Here is a 19,022-nt window from a genome sequence, read left to right as displayed (position 1 = left end):
ATAGGTCAGCCCATAGGTTTAGTTTATTGAGTCAAACCCTATATTCAACTTTTCTCAGACTCAGTGGTCCACAAGCATCCCCCTTTATCCAAATCCTTTTTTTTTTTTTTTTTTTTTTTTTTTTTTTTTGTGGCCCTTGCTTCATATTCACCCTTTGTCCTCTAGAAATCTCTGCATCTTCTTCATGGGTCCTGGAGGCCCTAGTACACCCTCTGAGCTGAGCCCAAGGTAGGCAACCTGTGGCAGGGCTGCTCTAGTCGCCCTGGCTGGCCAATTTCCTGGCTGCAAGGGTATGCTCCTGTTATGGTTGATACATTGTGTCAACTTGAGGAGTTTAGAGGCTTGGCTAAGTGACTCCACCCTTCTCTAAAAGAGGCTTGCCCTCTCCCCTTTTTGCTCTTGCTGCTTTTGCTGTCTTGTGCCACCTTGAAGGGTTGCCCCTGTGCCATGCCACCCTGCCTTGGAGCCAGCTGATTATAGACTGAAACCTCCACAAACTGTAAGCTAAATAAACCTTTCCTTCCTTAATTCTGGTCATTGGGTATTTTGTCTCAGCAACAAGAGAAAAGTAACTAACACAGCTCCCTGCCCACCACCTTCTTGACTCTAACTATACTTCCAGCTCCTTTCTGGATGTAGTTCTGACTTAGATTCCTGGACGCATCCTCTTTGGTGCTCAATGAACAGCTCTACTCTGAACTGCTTCCATCAGCTTCCCTGTTCTCTCCAGCCCACTCACCTCTGCCACCCTCACCCCACGGAAAAGCATCTTAAATTCCATTCTGCAGCCCACACAGTTTCCTGAAAGCATTGGTATAGATATAGTCTCTGTATTTTAAGACAGCCCTAGGAACCTGAGAAAACATTGCAGTGAATGTGCTTGGTGTTCGCAGTTGCTATCAAGGGGGGACACACATGGATTCTGGACCTTCTGCTTCTCTATGTGACACCTGTCACCTCTCAGGTACGTACCACACTGGTGCATCAGAAACCACACCTCGGGGCTGGGGATTTAGCTCAGCGGCAAAAGCGCCTGCCTGGCAAGCGCAAGGACGTGAGTTCGGTTCCCGGTACCGGAGAAAAACCAAAAAAAAAAAACAAAAAAAAAAGAAACCACACCTCTTTCGTTGATGTTCCACTTTTAGCAAGCAATCATTTCTTTGTACCATATCTACAAAACTGGGGTAAAGTGTAGAAGGATTATTCAGCTAATTTGATCAGTATAAACATCTACTATGAGTCACTAAAACCCAAAACAGAATGTGACACCAATCTAAGAGTTGGGGCAGGGTTTTATGGACAGCCACTGGTCAGATTTCCTGGAAAATGGCCAAGTGCTTGCCCTCTGGATGCAGCAGCGACAGCCTTATGTTTGAACTTGGTTTGAAATTAATGGATGCTTGGTTGATAGCATATGAGATAATGTTAAAAGAACTGTTCGAATACATCCTAAGCCGCCTTACAAACAAACTCATGCAATGTTACTATGAATCTCCATTAATATCATGGATGATATGTTCTGGCAAGTGCTAAAACCTGTCCTATCTGGGTCTCTCCAGAAAAGATGTTTGATGTTAATAGATCTTGAAAAGAACTTGTGGTCTTGATTCTCTTGCTCAATACATGGAAGTACATTTTGTTTTGGAAATACCTAACCTACTTTAAAAAAAAAAAAAAGAAACACGATAAGCGCATGTATCTCCTTCACCTGTATTCATCAGTTAATAAGATTTAGCTATATTTGTGCCTCTCTCTCTCTCTCTCTCTCTCTCTCTCTCTCCTTTTTCTCCCTGTCCTGTATGTAATGGATTTTTTTCTGAACTAATTGAGAATAAATTGCAGAATCATGACCCATCACCCCTAAACACTTCATCATTGATTTTTATACATTCTTTCATTTAACTACAGTATAATTACAAAATCCTAGAAATTTAACTTTGACACATACTAATATCATTTAGTTCGTATGTGAATCCCCAGTTATCCCAAGAAAGTCCTTTAGGAAAACATTTTTCTGAGTCAGGATCCAACCTGTGAATATGTGTTACTTTAACTGTCCTAACTCTAGTTTCTGTCAATCTGGACAGATCTGAAACCTATCTGCCTTTCCTGACACTGACAGCTTTGAAAAGTACAGGCCAGTTGTTTTGCAGCATGTTCCTCAATTGGAATTTATTGGATTAGACATTAGATTCAAGCCATGCATTATGGCCAGAACTGCTACACAAATGAATCAGTACCTGTGTTATTTCATCCCCGTATGGGTGATGTTAGCTCCAATCACTTATTTAAGGGTGTGTCTACCAAATATCTCTACTGTCACAGAACTTTTGAAAAAAAAAGCCTTTATCGTTAATAAATAACACGTAGGGAAACACTTTGAGATCTCAATTCAAAGTACTTGGTTAAACAGAGGAAGAGATAAGCACAAGGTCAAATGGGTCCCAATTTCTGCCATCATGAAGTTTAGTTTGGTGGAAAACACAAATAAACACCTACGTGTGTGCAACCACCTCTGATACTCCATGGAAGGAAACACAAAGTGACCAAAGTCATGAACTTCTCACAATAACAAGCTAAAAAAATTAATAATATGGCAAGAACCTGAGTAACTGCAGGCACCAAGGGACCAAATCTCTAATTCCAAATATAATGAGTGAGAAAGGTGTGAAAGCTGCCAGAATCAAAATGGAGTCCCTTGTGTCAAGCCCTGAGGAGGGAAAAATACTTACAGTAATAAATAAAACCGAGAGGTTTTATTTTGGTTTTAAGCAGGGGATCACACGCATGTGTGCCTGACAGGAACCATTACAAAGGTGTATGCCAGGAACATGACCTTGCATAAAGACCACCAAAACCTTATGCAGAAAATATTTCTGCATGGATCTCTGCCTATCAACTTCCTATCCCACCCTGGACTGATTCTGTCTTTGTTATTGATCCTTGTTGCCAAGGATCATTGATTCATAATAACTTCTATAAGCCTCATTTTGCCTGTAAAAAGTTCCCCTTGCCTCAAACTCCTTGAATACACATATAGTTTGCTATGGCACTCACATTCCTATGGCAGTGCTACTCTCAAATAAATTTAATAATATTTGAAGAATTGCTCTTTATTTTTCAGGTTTTGACAAAGTCTTCCCAGGGACAAAAGGCAGGATTCTGCAATTGTAACAAATAAGCCACAGAAGGAAATGTGCAAATGAATAATAAACGTGAAAAAACCCAACTTCATGGATAGTTCAAGACATGCATGTTAAATTGATGACTTTTTAACCCATGGAAGAGCCAAAATTTAAAATTTGATAACATCCATTGCAGACAAGAGTATGGGTATGCTGATGAGAGTATGAAATATTACCTTTTTGCAAAGAAATCTTGCAAAACTTCTTGCTCCTTCCTTACCTCACAAAAGTCCAACTAGAGGCCCCAGCTTTGCCACTTATTTGCAAGCCTTCCCACAATCCTTCTTTGCTTGAGTGATGGAGACAACCTAGAATGAACTTGGGGGTCCAGAATATGTCCTTTTTCTTGGCACTGAAAAGTGTGTGGTCTGGTGAACTGCAAATGCTCAATCCACTTCTGAAGAATAAATGAAAAAAGAGGCAGAAGCATAGATGGATACACGCATAGATGCATGGATACATGGGTGAATGGATGGATGGATGGATGGATGGATGGATGGATGGATGGATGGGTGGACGGATGGATGGATTCATGGATTCATGGATTCACAGATTCATGGATTCATGGATACATAAATGGACAAGTATTTGGGTGAGTGGATCAGTACTTGGTTCAGCAGATGCCTGAATGGACTGGTGATAGTGGGTGAATGGATTGGTGAGTGATGAGTAATGAGTGAGTAGGTGAGTGCATGGGTATATAAGGGCATGAATGAGTGGACAAATGGGTAGGTTATGGCTAGATGGATGGATGGATGATGGATAAGTGCATGTCTGGATGGATAAATATCAAGATATGTTTGGGTGGATAGGTGAATGGACGATAGTGGGTGGGTGCATGAGTGGATAGGTACATGGACTGGTGGATGGAGAGCTGAAAGTATTAATGATAGCTGCATGAATAAGTAGTTGGGTGGGTGGATGGATGGGTAGGTAAATGGATGACAGAATGGAGATGAGTGGGTGAAAGAGTAGGTGGGTTAAGGGGTGGATAGATGGGTAACACACTGAAAAGTATGATTTAAAAGAGTTTTCAAGGCACATTATTTTCAAGAAGGCCAAAACATGAACTTTTTTCTCTTTTCCACCTTCATTAAAGTAAGTAGTAATCCATTTAAAAGCCCCATCGACACTGACCATCCTATGAGTCACTTCCTTTTCCAAGGCCCAGGCTGTTGGCTTTGAGCCCCCTACTCTGAGCTCCCAGGCCCGCACAATAGGCCTACACAGGCCTCGCTGACCTCAAGCCACTCTGTGGAGCAAAACAGTAAAGGCAATTTGTTGAATGAGCGAAAGAACCTGTCAACCAAAATTAGGAAAATAAATCACTCCCTAATTCTGCCATCTAGAAACACAGTAACACGTAGTTATCAACTTTGTACATAATTTTCTATTATTTTTAATTAGCAGGCATATCTTTTCAAAACAAAATGAATTGTGTTATACACCACTTTATAGTTAGCTTTTTTATGTATGTTGAATAATTTTCTCTTCACTCAATATTCCTCAAAATCATAATAAGTCGTCACATAAATGTACCATAATTTATTTTGGGACCAATCTCCTCTTATTGTCTCCAATTGCTTATTATTATAAGCGCTGCTATGATGGACTTGACACCTCTATTTTTACAAATTGCCAGGATTCTTTGCTCAGAACAAATCTCTATTTGTGGAATTGCTCCATCAAAGGATGTGCAGAACCATAAGGCTTTTCTTCAGAGCTGCCAGATTGTCCTCTAGAAAGATTGTACTAATTCACACTCCTGCCAGCAGAGTGAGAGAATCCGTGCGTCTGGCACACTAACCTGGTCTGGTTTTTAAACAAACATATAAGCAAGTTGCAATCTGAGATCTGGCTCTTTTTTACGAGATGCAAGAAGCTGCAGGCCTCCCAGTTCCCACCACAATATTCCCTTGCTGTATCGCCTGAGAGTAATTTTTATTTCTGAAAAGTGCCCAGGAGCCCATCACAAAGGGCCCCCTTGCCTCCTTAAGAACAATAATGCGCTGCCCACAATGCCCATTGTTTGATGTCTGAGCAGGGGAGCGAAGCAAATGGAAGGAACCAACGTCTGCTTTTAAAAACATCTGCGCAACTGGTATGAAAAATCAGAGCAGGGCCCAGGGAAGGTGGCAACTCCAAGCACTGTTACCAATTGCAGTGCAAGGTTATTTGCATCTACCTTATTTCTTTTTAAATGCATTTTTATTTTTAATTGACACATGGTGATTGTACACATATATGAGGACAGTGCGACATTTCAATATACTGTATATTTAATATGTAATGATCAAGTCAGAGCAGTTGGCATAGCTAAAAACTCACACATCACGTCTTTGTGTTGAGAGCAATCAAAATCCCCTCTACTAGCTGTTTTTAAATATTCAACCAGTTGTTGTCAGCCATAGTTTTCCTGCTGTACTGTACAATATGAGAAGTTGTTTCTCCTATCCCCCTTAACCATGCTCCTTCCATTCCTCCCAAGGCTCTGGAAACCACTCTCCACTTCTTTGAGATCAACTGTTTAGCTTGTAGGTGAGAACCTGATGTATTTATCTTTCTGTGCCTCACTCATTTCATTTCTTTCTTTTAGTTCCATCCATGTTGCTGCAAATGATGGGATTTCATTTTTTATGGCTAAAGAACATTCCATGGTGCATGTATACCACATTTTTTTAATCCATTCATCTATTCATAAACACCTCAGTTGCTTCCATATCTTGGCTATTACATGAACCTTATTTTTAATAAATTAGGTTCATCATGATAGTAGTGGCTTTCTCTTTTTTAAAACAGTGAAGCTGGGGCTGGGGATTTAGCTCAGTGGCAAAAGCGCTTGCCTGGCAAGCTCAAGGTCGTGAGTTCAGGTCCTGGTACCGGAGAAAAACCAAAAAAAAAAAAAAACAGTGAAGCTGTAGAAAGAATGGGCACAACATTCTCACTTAGAATTCCCCTTCCCCGCAACAACCGGCGTGACATTTCATGGTATGTCCTTTCCTGTCTATTTTCCCTCTATATAGATTATTTCTTTTATTTGCCTGGCCTGTTATGCTAATATAGCAGTGCGTTTTGTTTTCCTTTTATTTACCAATATACTATAAGCATTTTTTATCTTATTATCAAATCCCAGTAAACCTAATTTTAACAAGGGTATACTATTTTCCTCCAGTAGATGAGATAGAGCCTACCCATTTTCCTGAGGGAAACATATGTTGTATTCACTGCCCAAAACAAAAGATGACCAGGCCGCTGGGTCGTAGTCTGGCTCCAGCTTCCCTGAAAATGATTGAGTCTGGTTGTGGAAGTCAGCAGGAGAGGCCATCAGGAGTTGCGGGAAGCAGAGTATATTCTGTTACAGACGTAAGGCAAGGTGTGGGGTGCAGATCCAGTAGGAACAGAACTTGGCAGCGGTGCTGCTTTTAGAGCTTTCTGCATGGCGCTCACTGTAACACCCTTGGCTGTTAGGGATTAGTCATAGTAGGTCACTCTCTGAAGTAAAATGGCACAACAGCATGGTCTGCAGGGGCCAGTAAAGACTCCCACCCCATCAGCACATGGACCAAAGTTGAAAAGCTCACCCAGGTTTTAGGGTTTGGGAGCAGTTGAAGGACTTACAAAGATGGTGACCAACAGACAAATGAAGCCACAGTGTGTGTCATATCTGCACAGTAGAATCCACACATTAAAAGGGGTGAGACTCTGACACATGCTACAGCATGGATGAACTTTGAAGACATTACGCTAAGTGAAATAAGCCAGGCACAAAAGGACAAAGACTGTGTAATTCCACTTGTAGAACTGGCAAATTCACAGAAACAAAAAGTAGCATAGAAGTTACCTGGGGCTAGGGGAAAGGAAAATGAGAAGTTTTTACTTGAAGGATACAGAGTGCTATTAAAAGTGATAAAAATCTTTGAAAATAGAAAATTGTGATTGTAGTCCATGCCACTGATTTGAATACATGTATTCATAATCCCAAAAAGACAATCCCAAAAGCCATAGTCTTGAATACTGAAGTCCAAAATGATCAAAATTCCTAAAGTCTAAAATCTCAAAAACCACGATCCTAAAAGATTAAAATCCTAAATGTTGAAATCCTGAAAGCCCAAATCCTGAAAACCACCACAGAAAAGTTATACTGTGATCAGCACTGCAACAACCTGAATAAATTTTTTATTTTGTACATTGCCATAAAGATAAAACCTTACCAAAAGAATCAAACGTATTTTCCAGCTGACATTAGAGATTTAAACAGCTATTTTTGTATCTGCTTATGTACACTGATACCAATTTATCAGAATAAAAAAGCTGAAGGAAATGAAATAGATAACAATTTATGAAAACGTTTTACTGATATAATGTTAATGTGCAGGCCAGTTCTTTTGTTTTACAATCCTTTTACAACCTGAAATTCTTCTTTATGGTGTTCATCAAGGTTGTAACAATGTATTTATTTTTATGACTGTCACAGCCTGACCCTCTTCTCTTCCCTCTGGATTGCAATCTCCACGAAGAGCAGGCAGATCACCTCTACTCTTTCCTTCATTTTATCCCTAACAAGTCTTGACCCTTGGGTAAGCTCGCCAATAAATATTTTATAAATGAATTTAAATCATTTTTCTAAACATGCACTGTACCACACTTCTATTGTATCAGCATTATTGCTTTTACAATTCACTTTGCTTTGTACCTCATCTTTCATTGCTATGCATCATGTCCAATACTAGAGATAAAAATTTTGTTCAGAGTGCTAGTTCATTGTGGGCCCTTTTTTTTACAAATTGGATTCTGAGAAAGTACATTGTCACAATATTGACTTCGTGTATAAGTATTATGTGTGTGCATAAAGTTGTTGAAACTCTCAATAACAAAGAGATGTCTTTTCTAACACATCATCATTTATGAAGGATAAAAGTTCTCAAGATCTCTCCTTTTTGAGCAACTATCTATGCAGTGGGTGGCCCATGTGGTTTCTGACTGATCTCATCAAAATACTTAGATTGTCTCTTCTAGATGACTACAGTGTTTTGGTTTTGGTTTCGGTTTCGGTTTCGGTTTTGGTACCAGGAACTGAATTCAGGACCTTGCACTAGCCAGGGCAGGTGCTGTGCCACTGAGCTATATCTCCAGCCCCTAGATAACTAAAGTTATAGAGCTGGGTGTGCAGAGTTACTAAGCATAGTGGTCTGTGTTTATACCTTTCACTTTTTGACTATTTCTCTATGAATACAGTTCATTAGCTCATACTTGTTATATTTGTAAAACTGTCATTGGTATACCTGGGTGTTTATGCTTGCAAAATACTGAATGCTATCCTAGGTGTGGTAGCACTGCACTTGGGAAGTTAAAGCAGGAGGATCACGAATTCAAGGCCAGGCTGGGCCACACGGTGCGCTCATAGGCTATATTTCGAGGCATGGTCTCAAAAAACAAAGTATGTTATTATTGCCTATTTTATTGCATAAAGTGGCTTCTGAAGTGCTTTGCAATGATTTTATGTCTCTGCAATAAATTCCCATTAAAAATGTAAATGAATGTCTTTTTAAGAATTTTTAAATTTAATATTCCAGAATCTTAGGTGATCTTTCAGGATTCCAGCGTTCAGGATTATAGTGTTCATGACTGTCTTCCAGAATGATGGCGCAGTCATTCATGTAATTTTTTTAATGCCAAAAAATAGAAACTGGCTAGTAAAGAGCAAAGGGCATCTTGCGGGTGACAATCTGTACTGCTTCACATTTGCTACCCCGCTTGGGCCATGGCTCATTCTTCACAGGGTCCTGAAGGACCCTTCTGTTTCTCTGCTTGTTGCTGCTCCAGTTTTTTTGTCTCCCATATCTTTCTCTACGTTTACTTGGTTATTTTGGTAAAATATAAACTATTGCAGCTTCCTGAGAGACAGATGCATGGATCGTAAGTTTTTTATGACTCTCCTACCCCCAAATTTGATTGTTAGGTTGGGTAGAAGTCAAGGTTGAAGAATAGTTTCCTTTCTGCTGTTTGAAGACATTGGGCATTGTTTTTTAGCTTCCAGAGTTGCCTCTTGGCTGAGAAGACTGATGCTAGTCTGATGCCTGACCCTCCAAATATGATAGTTTTCTAGTTTTGGGTTGTGCTTTATTCCTTTTCTCTCTGCTCATCACATTGCTTGTCCCTGGTGCTTTGAAACCTCATTATGAGACTCTATTTTGATTCACTGTAAATTCATAAGCCCTTTTGATTGAAACCTGACTCCTTTAGTTCTTAAAATTTTTCTTGAGCTAGCACTTAACATTTTCCCCTTTGCATTTTCTCTCTTCCTATTTACTCAGCTGATCTACTAATTTTCTAATCTTTTTAACTTCCCATCTCTTGGTGGCAAGTTTAATTTTTTGTTCCATGTTTGTGAGTTTCCTCAACTGTACCTTCAAAAATCTTATTCCAGATTCATTTCTAGAATATATTTAATCTTCAAGTGATTGGGGGGGACTGGCTTTTAGTTATTGATTTAAGCAGTTTTATATAATCAATAGAGAAGCATTCATCTAAGGTTTAAATTTTAAATATCTAATCCTATTCCATAGTTTTTTTATGCCTTTCAAGAAACAGAAATTCCAAATTCAATCAACCCCAAATGATTAATTTTTTTTATTTTAAAGAGAAAAAAATAAAACAATTGCAAAACAAGATGATAGGAGAGTAACAATAATTAATACATTGTGTATTGTTATCTTCAAAGTAGTTACTTAGAGTATAAGATATAGGCTTAAAATATTGTCCAAACAATACTGGCCCAAACCTTCCTTTTCAATGAACTAAGAGAAACTAGGAGTATTACTATCTTAACTATCTTGTATATATATATTTTTTTCCTTTTCCCTTCTTTCCTTTCCCTTTTCCCCCATCACAATTTCTTTTCTCTTTTGAAGTTTTTTCCCAATTCACAATATCTATTGTACATTTTGGATCTTATGTACTTGTTCAGTTTCTCACACTAGTGAGACAATACAAGGTTTATACATACGAGTCTGATTTATTTCACATATAAATATGGTCTTGAGTTGCACCCATTTCCCTTAAAGATCTCATAATTATCCTTCTTTGTTGCTGAGTAGTACTCCATTATAGTTTTAAAAAATCTTTTTTATCCATTCCTAAGTTGATGGGCATTTGGGTTGTTTCCAAGATTTAGCTATTGCAAATTGTGCTGCTATAAATGTGGAGGCACATATATCACTGTGTATGATGTTTTTAATTCTTCTGGAAAAATACCCAGAAGGGGAATAGCTGGGTTGAATGGGACCTCTAATTCTACTCTTTTGAGGAATCTCCAAACTAATTTCCACAGTGGTTGCACCAGTCTACACTCACACCAACGGTGAGAAGTGTTCCTTTTTCCCCACAGCCCCTTCAGCATTTGTTATTCATTGATTTTTTGATGATAGCCATTCTTTCTGGGGTGAGATGGAATTTCTGTGTTGCTTCAATTTGCATCTCGCAGATGACCAGTGATGCTGAACATTTTTTCACATATTTATTTGCCATTTGTATTTAATCTTTTATAATTAGTACTTTTTTCCATCCTGTTTAAGAAATTTTTACTTACCTCAAGGTCATGGCAATGTTGTTCTGTTTTCTGCTAGAAGACTTATTATCTTATTTTTCACATTTAGACCCACCTGTCCTCTACCTCAAGCTGACTTGCATGTGTAAGGGAGGAATCAGTGTTGTTTTGGTCTCTTTCTATCCAATAAGGAAACTTCTTTGGATGACTCACAATTCTTGGTCAACTTCTCATGCTTAGACATGAAGAACTACATAAAAATCTTCTTAGAGGGACCGGGGATATAGCTCAGCGGCACAGCACCTGCCTGGCAAGCACAAGGCCTTGACTTCGATTCCCCATACCCCAAAAAAAAAAAAAAAAAAACTGCTTAGAAACTGCAAGAGTATGTGTACAGGAAGTCAACATGAAAGCCCCTATAAATCACCTGGTAAACCTGCATATGTATACTTTCATGGTCTGCCTGTTTGTGCTGGACAAACTCCCTAAAACAGATTCCTTCCATCTCCAGTCTGGATATCAGCATTCCGGGAGTCCGGAAGAAGACTGCTGGAGATCCTGGCAGTCAGCCTGCTTAGGTTTAGAGCTGCTCAGTTTTACCTTCTCAGAGAAGAATGACCAAAAATATGCAAGATGGAATGGGCCAGCTGACAGTGTGGGAAGGAGGTCTGGGGATCTGACTGCTGCTGTTTCTTGTCTTTCTTCCGGTACTGAGAATCGAGCTCATGACCTTGCACTTGCCAGGCAGGTGCTTTGCCGCTGAGCTAAATCCACAGCCCACTCTGACTGCTTCTGAAATGACCCTTCTTGTCCCTGAGATTCACCTGCAGCCACCCACTCCTACATGTGGTGAGGACTCAGCTGTGTACACGGAGTTGATTCTTCATTTTCTCAGCCACCGGCTGGAGACTCCGTCCTCTCAGATCTGCTGAAGTAGTCTCCACTCACCCATCTGTTCCCAGACTTCCAGACAGCACGGCTGTTCTCCTCGCATGTTCTTCAAAGTTTATCCCTTTTTAAAAACTGCCTCACTGTCGTTGGGGGTAGAGGAACAAAATTAGCATGTTCAATCTGCCATCTTTACCTGGGAGTTAAAAGGATGTTCTTCTTTTTTAAATAGTATAAACCTTTTTGGAGAAAAAAGAGAGAGATCAATTAACAATGTATCTCAAGAAAATTAGAAATACTTGTGCCATTTAATTCCACTTCTAGAAACATAACCCTGAGAAATCATTAGAAATATAAAGGAAAGTTTTATGTTGGTGTTCGTCACCGTGTTATTTACACATCAAAAAACTGAAAGCAAACTGCTCCACGGGATAAATAGCTCAGCAAACAATGGCATACCATACGGTGAACTATTAAATCATTAAAAATAATGTATCTGAGGAATGGTTAATGACAGAGGAGATATTCATTATGTGAGACAAGGAAATAGAGTTCTAGGTTCAGTGTCATTCTGGAGAAAGACAGAGAAAGGAAGATGAATGCAAGAAGGGAGCACACTCAAACGAGGAGAGAGGAAAGATGACATGGGGGAGGAGAAAATCGTAACCATAGTTACCTTTCATCACTTATTACCACTATAATCAGAAAAACATACTTGTCTCAGAATTAGAAATAAGCTTTTACCCCCTGTAAGCCACCATGTCACCCTCATCAATCCCTAAATTTGCAGTTTGCTAGTGTGACTCATGATGTTCCCTGCCTGGAATGACGGATGACTCTGAAAAGCCTAAACTATTGGACCTACGATACCAAGCTCAAGATAGCCGTCCTCATTGGATGATACCTGCGCACTATACAGTAACCTAGTGGAAGAGGAAACGATCTGCGAATATATGTAGACTGGCCTGACCAGCCAATCTCAGAGGAAAATGGCAAACACCACAGGCCACAGCTGCAGATGACAAGACTAGCGCAAATACAGGGCTCAGTAATAATTATCATTATTTAACATCATTCCACAAGGAACCATTCGGGGAACAAGGCTTGAAATTAGAGTCAAATGATTCTCCTCTCTCTCCAATCTCCACACACAAGACCCCAGCGGCAGAGAAAGAGGGGTGGGAAAGTTGTGCTTGGTTGTACTGTAATTATTTCTAACTCTATCCCCAACCCCAAAATACCATCATGTCACATGGCTTGTCATTTTTGTATGGCTCAGTCTATCATAACTTGTCATATTTTCCCAGCTTTTATTGCAGTTCTCATGGAGCACATGCATTCCTAGTAAAATAATAGCTTATGCTGTAAGACTTTTTAAAACCCATTCAAACTTTGTCCTGCCTTACCTCCTGCTTCTGATGCCTTGAGAGCACTTCTCTCCGGCTAGACATGAATTTCCTGCTGCTGGGATGTGAGCTTTATGTAGGGGAGGGGCCACCTGTACAGCCCCGCCCAGCACCTCATTCCTCCAGCCGTATGTAAGGCACATGGATATGCTGAGGGTCACCCTCAAGGACAAAGGAAACTGTCTCTGCTGACGATACTCTGAGCAACCAGCTGTGGCCACAGACTCTCCGACCAAGGGGGCAGTTGCAGGACTTCTGTGTGCTTTAAGGTCAGGCGGCTCCCTTTCCCTTTCCTAACACCATTCCCATCTCCTTGTGCGAAATTATCTTACCTGAGGGGTTGGGCAAAGGACCCGCCTTCCCCATGGACAAGGCTCTTAGGCTGAGCTCTTGCAAGGGCAGATCTCAAGCAGGGAGCCAGACCTCCAGGAATGATGGCGATCTCAGCATTCCTGCCTCGAGGCTAGGAATCCTCACCTCTTCCTGGTACTTGTGTTTCTCTCCACCTCCTCCACTCACAAGCTTCCCTGGTTGCTGCCCACTTCCAAGCCAGCTCTTCAGCCTCAGTCCGGATGCTTTTCAGTAGACTCTCTTTTGCCTAAGTCCAGAGTGAGTTTCCATTGTTTGGGAGCCGAGCACCTGGCATATTTACCACTCTCCCTTTTGCCAGGGTCCTCAGAGGTTGCTGAGGAAACCTGGGCCTAAAAGTGGCTCTGATTTTATCATCCTCATCCTGGACATAGCTACAGGCCCATGGCCCAGATAAGCATCCCTCCCAGGTCTCCAGTTTTTACAACCCCCTCCCAGCTTCACCTTTAAACTTAGCTCAGTGAAGCCTACTCATGCGGTAAGCTGGTTGTCCCCTGCTTCCAGGATCTAGAATGGCCACCTCATCCTAAGAGGCCAGCTCTGAGACCATCTGCCCTGCAGGGGCACAACCTCCCCTCCCCCACAGCACCGTCTCTGCACACCTCAGGACACTTGGCAAGTTTGATTTTTGTCACAGCTATTTCTATAAATATCACTTAACCTTCCACAAGGAGTAATGTGTGAGCAAATGACTAAAGCAGCCAGAGTCTTGCTGGCCTTGTCCTGCTGCTGGCCCAGGCTGGAGTGCAGTAGTGTGGCTCTCTCTGTTGATGAGCTCAGCTGAGTTCAGCGAAGTCCCTGGAAGAAACTGCACCTGGCCACCCAGTTCAGGGTAATCTCTGTAAGAGCATATGCCCAGCTCATTCACCTTCTCCTGCAGACCAGAGCTCTGTTTCCTATGAAATGTCAAGTCCAGCAGTCCATCTTGATCAGAAAGGGCAAGGCTTCACTGCCATTCTGAATATTTTATTAGAAAGATGGACAGATCCAGTGATAGAGAGGTAAAAAGCGCTTTCTGTTCAGAGTCTGACTCAGGGAAACAGGACCAGTCTCCACAGAATGAAACTCAGAAGGCTTGGCCAAGGCTTCAGCTGCCTCTGTACACACACACACACACACACACACACACACTGCTGCAGCTCAGCAGGACTAGCAGTTCCCCCCCCCCCTTACGCTTGCTCTCTTGCCCTCTGGCATGGCTTATGCTCTGTCTGAAATGGCCTCTCCCTGTCTCTACGCAGCAGTGTTCTTTGGGTACTTCAAGGCCCTGATCAAACACACCACTGCCAAGATGCCTTCCCATCCACCCCTAAGGCAAGTGACTTCCACCTCCCTTTCCTCCCAGTGCCTATTATGGCCCTCTGATGGCACTACTCAGCCAAACTACTACCACCATTTACAGGGGCTAGTATATGTGTCGGCACCTGCTACCCAGTCATAATTCTTTGGGAGAAGAGAAATGACATTTCTCCTTTAACTTCTTCATCTGAAAAATGGGCACAATCACAGCCATGGGATCACCATCAGATGGAATGAGCTGACAGATGAAAAGCGCTTAAAACTGCACTTGGCACCCAGCAGATTACCTAGGTACCTGTGAAGAGCCACATGCCTCACCTGCAGGTTCTCATTCCGCTCTCCCCACCATTTACGGTTCCTTCACAGATGACAGACTGAGGCACAGTGAGATCAAGTGCTTCCTCCAAATAAATGTAACACTAAGAATTGGGGACTCACCCAGCTCTGGCTCTGCAGTCCACCTTCTTCCAGCTCCATCCCACTACCTGGACTAAGATGAGCCCAGACTCTTCCAGAGCCTGGTCTGAACTTGCTCCATTTTTTAGTTTTGAGGAAAGAAATGACTATTATAAAAAATGCCCCAGTTTAGGGATTCACATCACCACTTAGCAAGTTCCCCCAGAAACCCGGAGCACATGGATCAGTGCTGATCCACAGGGCTCTCCCTCGTGTTCCCCACTGCTGAGTCCATGCAGGTGTTATTGCAAGATGACAATGGGGGTCAGTTTGATTCGTGGAAAGTACTTTCTGGAGCCGCACTTGGGGAGCTTTCTTCACAGCAGGGAGCCTTCTGCAGAGACTGGAAGCAAACTCCTACCCCTCCCACATCCAGCTGGTTCCCCCTCTGGAGGTGTCCACCCTCAGCACTCACTGCCAGGGACTTCCCAGTCCGCGCAGCACCCGGAACCCAAAGATCGGTTGTTACATTCACCTTTTTATTCTTCTCACCGATGGCAACACGTCAGGAGAGGTTTGCCTTGCAGCCTCCAGGGCTGCCTCACCTACATATCTCAGAGGCTGAAAGACAAACGCAGGCAGGTCCTGAGCACACATGAATGTCTTCTGGACGTCCCTGCTGGACACCTCGGCTCATGCAGAGAGCCCGGAGGGATCCGGCTCCCCTTCAGACTGATCACAGACAACTTCACACTGGAGACTTCGCATGAGCCCCAACCCATCACTGCCGCTTCGTGTTGCACAGACATTTCCATCCACAGGCATTCTGGCAATTGGCAGGGAGAAAGGCCCAGAGTTCACCCAGGACCCTGCTGCATTGTTCTGAGACTTCATCAGACAACCCTCAGCTTCAGCCCCCACTGACCACGGAAAGAGGGGCCCGTAATCAAGGAAAACTATGGTCACTAGACTCTAAGCTTTGTCGAGACAAGTACTTTTTGTATGTTATAGCTAATTTACACCGCTCTGTCTATAGGAAATCAGGGTCCACAGAAGTGATGCCACATGCCTAAGTCTCAGGGTGAGTGTACCCAGGTCTGTCCGGCTCCCACAGGTCTAAGCAGTGGCTTTGGTACCTCTCCTTTGCTTTTTATTACGTTTCCTTCAGGAAAAAATCTGTGACATATATAACCCCCGAGTACATCATAACAGGCTAAACACTAGAAGGGGAGAACTCTTTCTTTTGGTCTCGAATAAGTAAACAGTTCTTTTTTAAAATTTCATTTTAAAGACAGTAGTAAATGAGAAACAAACAAAAAATAAAACAGTAGCAACATACCAGTATCACAAACATAAACAAATCAAAGTAAGAACATTTAAAGTGATACAGAGTTTCAAAATACTATGAATTAACAGAGGTTGTTACATTACATATAGCTATCCTCAACTACATTGCTCAGATTACCAGATGTAAGAATGGAAGATTACTCAAACTATTAAAGAGAATAAGAAAATAATTATTGGATAAAACATTAGAGATAATACAGAGTTTCACTAGACAAGATGGTAGGAGTTCACCATTGTAATTCCATTGCGTATTGTTACCTTCAAATCAGTTGCTCAGATTACCAGACATAAGCATGCAAAACCAATAAGAACGTAAAAAATTGTGAGCATTAACTGTTCATTTCAATACACCATCAGACATCAGCAATACAGTTATCACAGATATTCATATATATATTTATATTTTGCCTTCCTTCTTTCTTTTTTCTTCTTTCTCTCATCCCAGTCGTTCCTTCCTTTGAGCAATTTCTTTCCCTTTCCTATCATCTATTGTACATTTTGAATTTTACCTAGTCTTTCAGGTTCCTACACCAAGGAGACAATATGATGTCTACACATCTGGTTCCAATTTATTTCACTTATGAGTATGGTCTCTAGTTGCATCCATTTACCTACAAAAGCCTTGAGTTTATCTTTTTTAATAGCTGAGTAATACTCCATTGTATAAAAATATCACATCTTTTTATCCATTCCTCAGTTGATGGGCATTTGGGTTGTTTCCAAGATTTAGCTATAACAAGTTGTGCTGCTATAAACATGGGTGCACATATATCGCTGTGGTATGATGTCTTTAATTCTTCTGGGAAAATACCCAGAAGGGGAACAGTTCTTGAATGCCATCTGCACATCAGGTCCCAGGAATAACTTGCTAGGCTGCCTCCAAAAATGGGTAAGTCTTTCATCTCCCCACCAAGTTCACAGTCCAGTGGAAAACAATGAAGGACAACAATCCAAACCAGAGCAACCATACCTAAGGATGGGCCATGAGCCATCACCCTGCCTCCTGGACTTTTCCTCTAGCCTATCTGGAAGGTCAGAATAAAAGTCACAAGTAAGTGGGGCTGGGGATTTAGCTCAGCGGCAAAGCGCCTGCCTGGAAAGTACAAGGTCGTGAGTTCAATTCCTGGTACCGGAAGAAAAACAAAAACAAAAACAAAACAAACAAAAAGTCATAAGTAAGTAATCTTCAAACTCATATGTAACACACATACACACACAGAGGCAATGAAAGGAAATGTTCCGCATTGCACTGGGTATCATTTCATTTTCACACCTCTGTTTGGTTTGGGGGGGTGTTACAGGCTTCAGCTCCCCTATTGTTTCCCCGTTCACTTCCCTTCCTTTGCATGTTTTCTTGATGTGACAGCCCATGAGAGGAGCACTGGAATTGTCAGACTAGATGAGAGGTATCATTAGAAGTGCATTGATATTACTGAAGACAGGGCTCATTAAAACAAAATAATAAAGATCCAGATGATAGCAGGGAAAGTAGGTTGTCTGGGTGCCATCGCACAAAATACTTCGTTAGCGCTCCTAATTAATACTAACAACTGTCACGAAATAAAAATATCACACCCCTTAAGACTGGCCTGCCTATCAGGCGCTGTTCTTGTTGAAAAGCCCCCATGTCTGTTCACTGTGATCCCTTTCTGAAATAATTGGTGTGGTTTGATTGATAATGTGGATTCCTCTTTAAAAGAAAACACACTATTTTTCATAATCAGAGCCGGCATGCATAATGAGCAGGCTGGTGATGCCTTCAGCATCAGGTCTGTCAAAGCGCACGGTTATTTCCATATTGATGCAAACTAAGATATTACACTCCCTCATTACGTTGACGCCGCACATCTTTCAACAGTCAGCTCCGAATCATACATTCCTTGCAAACAAAATTACCTCCATTTTCTCCTTTGGTTCGGCGGAGCTAGCAGTTAAAATGTGCCCTAACAAGCTAATCAACTAATTTTTAGAATATGTTGGAACCGTTTAATATTCTAAAAGAAAACAAGAAAAAGTTGCTAATGGGTCTGCAGGCATAAACAGAAATAAATAGACAACTGGTTCATTGAGCATTAGCATACTTAAGTTTGAGCCAGTCACGGTGGAATTCATTTTGCAAGTCAAAAAGCAGTATCTATTTGTATCCATAAGCCAAACAAGCTCATTTACTGGGTACATACTTGAATAGATAACCTTGGCATGAAGGCAACAAGGAGAAAGGACTCTTGAAGAGTGGAGCGTTGGCTGGGAGGGACTGAGCCGGGGTTGGCCTCTCCGCTCTGTCACGAAGAAATGCTTGGCTATATCTGGGGTTGGTCCAAGAGACACCTGAAGCCAAGTGCCTCCCCAAGGAGAGGACAAATGATTCTTTCTACAGTGGTCATCAGTGAGGGAGCCTGGGAAACAACTATTGAGGGCCCATGTGAGTTGGCTTCAGACTGGCTGAAAGGAGCTGGGTTTGAATTCCAGAGCCACTGGAAGCTCATCAGCTGGTTAACCTTGGTTTGTGCCTCTGATCCTCATTGTCAGGGGAAGAAGGGACAACGAGTCCTAATCACTGGGCCAGAGAACAGGTTAAGTACGGAA

The sequence above is a fragment of the Chinchilla lanigera genome, unplaced genomic scaffold, assembly GCF_000276665.1.
Source record: "Chinchilla lanigera isolate Chin_1 unplaced genomic scaffold, ChiLan1.0 scaffold00076, whole genome shotgun sequence".
Lineage (NCBI taxonomy): Eukaryota > Metazoa > Chordata > Mammalia > Rodentia > Chinchillidae > Chinchilla > Chinchilla lanigera.
This window is presented reverse-complemented; position numbering follows the sequence as displayed.